This window comes from Marmota flaviventris, chromosome 5 (assembly GCF_047511675.1).
Source record: "Marmota flaviventris isolate mMarFla1 chromosome 5, mMarFla1.hap1, whole genome shotgun sequence".
NCBI lineage: Eukaryota > Metazoa > Chordata > Mammalia > Rodentia > Sciuridae > Marmota > Marmota flaviventris.
Genome location: NC_092502.1, coordinates 29,985,995 through 29,989,348, shown reverse-complemented (window position 1 = coordinate 29,989,348; position 3,354 = coordinate 29,985,995).

Below are 3,354 nucleotides of genomic sequence, written 5' to 3'. Positions count from 1 at the left end.
TGTTCAGGTCCTTGGCCCATTTGTTGATTGGGTTATTTGTTATCTTATTGTTTAATTTTTTGAGTTCTTTGTATATTCTGGATATTAGGGCTCTATCTGAAGTGTGAGGGGTAAAAATTTGTTTCCAGGATGTAGGCTCTCTATTTACCTCTCTTATTGTTTCTCTTGCTGAGAAAAAACTTTTTAGTTTAAGTAAGTCCCATTTGTTTATTCTTGTTATTAACTCTTGGGCTATGGGCGTCCTATTAAGGAATTTGGAGCCCGACCCCACAATATGTAGATCGTAGCCAACTTTTTCTTCTATCAGACGCAGTGTCTCTGATTTGATATCTAGCTCCTTGATCCATTTTGAGTTAACTTTTGTGCATGGCGAGAGAAATGGATTCAGTTTCATTTTGTTGCATATGGATTTCCAATTTTCCCAGCACCATTTGTTGAAGATGCTATCCTTCCTCCATTGCATGCTTTTAGCCCCTTTATCAAATATAAGAAAGTTGTAATTTTGTGGATTGGTCTCTGTGTCCTCTATTCTGTACCATTGGTCCACCTTCCTGTTTTGGTACCAGTACCATGCTGTTTTTGTTACTATTGCTCTGTAGTACAGTTTGAGATCTGGTATCGCTATACCTCCAGATTCACACTTCTTGCTTAGAATTGCTTTTGCTATTCTGGGTCTTTTGTTTTTCCATATGAATTTCATGATTGCTTTATCTATTTCTACAAGAAATGCCATTGGGATTTTGATTGGCATCGCATTAAACCTGTAGAGAACTTTTGGTAATATCACCATTTTGATGATGTTAGTTCTGCCTATCCATGAACAGGGTACTTTTTTCCATCTTCTAAGATCTTCTTCTATCTCTCTCTTTAGGGTTCTGTAGTTTTCATTGTATAAATCTTTCACCTTTTTTGTTAGGTTGATTCCCAAGTATCTTATTTACTTTGAGGATATTGTGAATGGAGTGGTTTTCCTCATTTCCATTTCAGAAGTTTTGTTGCTGATATACAGGAATGCTTTTGATTTATGCATGTTGATTTTATATCCTGCCACTTTGCTGAATTCATTTATTAACTCTAGCAGTTTCTTTGTAGACCCTTTTGGGTCTGGTAAATATATTATCATGTCATCTGCAAATAGCGATAATTTAAGTTCTTCTTTTCCTATTTTTATGCCTTTAATTTCTTTTGTCTGTCTAATTGCTCTGGCTAGCATTTCAAGAACTAAATTGAATAGAAGTGGTGATAGAGGGCATCCCTGTCTTGTTCCAGATTTTAGAGGGAATGCCTTCAGTTTTTCTCCATTTAGGATGATGCTAGCCTGAGGTTTAGCATATAAAGCTTTTACAATGTTGAGGTAAGTTCCTGTTATCCCTAGTTTTTCTAGTGTTTTGAACATAAAGGGATGCTGTACTTTTTTGAATGCTTTTTCTGCATCTATCGAGATGGTCATATGGTTCTTATCTTTAAGTCTATTGATGTGGTGAATAGCATTTATTGATTTCCGTATATTGAACCAGCCTTGCATCCCAGGGATGAATCCTACTTGATCATGGTGCACAATTTTTTTGATATGCTTTTGTATTCGATTCGCCAGGATTTTATTGAAAATTTTTGCATCCAAGTTCATTAGAGATATTGGTCTGTAGTTTTCTTTCTTTGAAGTGTCTTTGTCTGGTTTCGGGATCAGGGTGATGTTGGTGTCATAGAATGAATTTGGAAGAGCTCCTTCTTTTTCTATTTCTTGAAATAGCTTGAAAATATTGGTATTAACTCTTCTTTGAAGGTTTTTGTAAAACTCCGCTGTATACCTATCCGGTCCAGGGCTTTTCTTGGTTGGTAGTCTTTTGATGGCTTCTTCTATTTTCCTTTGTTATTGGTCTGTTTAAATTGTGTGTGTCTTCCTGACTCAATCTGGGCAGATTGTATGACTTAAGAAATTTATCGATATCTTCACTATCTTCTATTTTATTGGAATATAGGGTTTCAAAATACTTTCTAATTATCTTCTGTATTTCTGTAGTGTCTGTTGTGATATTGTCTTTTTCATCCCGTATGTTAGTAATTTGAGTTCTCTTTCTTCTTCTCTTCGTTAGCATGGCTAAGGGCCTGTCGATCTTATTTATTTTTTCAAAGAACCAACTTTTAGTTTTATCAATTTTTTCAATGTTTTTTTTTGTTTCAATTTCGTTGATTTCTGCTCTGATTTTAATTATTTCTTGTCTTCTACTACATTTGCTGTTGTTTTGCTCTTCCTTTTCTAGGTTTTTGAGGTGTAGTGTGAGTTCATTTATTTGTTGGTGTTTTCTTTTTTTGAGGAAAGAACTCCAAGAAATGAACTTCCCTCTTAAAACTGCTTTCATTGTGTCCCATAGATTTCGGTATGTTGTGTCTGTATTGTCATTTGTCTCTAAGAATTTTTTTTATCTCCTCCTTTATGTCTTCTGTAACCCATTGATCATTCAGTAACATATTGTTCATTTTCCATGTGATGTAGGATTTTTCCTTCCTTCTTTTATCATTGATTTCCAGTTTCATTCCATTATGATCAGATATGGTGCATGGTATTATCTCCACACCTGTATATTTACTAAGAGTTGCCCTGTGGCATAATATATGGTCTATCTTTGAGTAGGATCCATGTGTTGCTGAGAAGAATGTGTATCCACTTGATGATGGTTGATATATTCTGTATATGTCGGTTAAGTCTAGGTTATTGATTGTGCTATTGAGTTCTATAGTTTCTTTATTCAGCTTTTGTCTAGAGGATCTGTCTAATGGCAAGAGCGGTGTGTTGAAGTCACCCATAATTATTGTGTTGTGGTCTATTTGACTCTTGAACTTGAGGAGAGTTTGTTTTATGAACGTTGCAGCACCATTGTTTGGTGCATACAAATTGATAATTGTTATGTCTTGTTGGTGGGTGGTTCCTTTTAACAGTATATAGTGTCCTTCTTTATCCCTTTTGATTGACTTAGGTTTGAAGTTGATTTTATTCAATATGAGTATGGCCACTCCTGCTTGCTTCCGAGGGCCATATGAGTGGTATGATTTTTCCCAACCTTTTACCTTCAGCCTGTGTATGTCTGTTCCTATCATGTGAGTCTCCTGAAGGCAGCATATTGTTGGATTTGTTTTTTTGATCCAGGTTACTAGCCTATGTCTCTTGATTGGTGAATTTAGGCCATTAACATTTAAGGTTACAATTGAAATATGGTTTGTACTTCCAGTCATGTTTATTTATTTATTTATTTTAGTTTGGCTAGTTTTTACTTTTTGGTTATTTTCCTCCCCTTTTACTGAGATACCTCCCGCTGTTTGTTTTGGGCACTATGTTTCAATTCCTCTTCTTGTAGT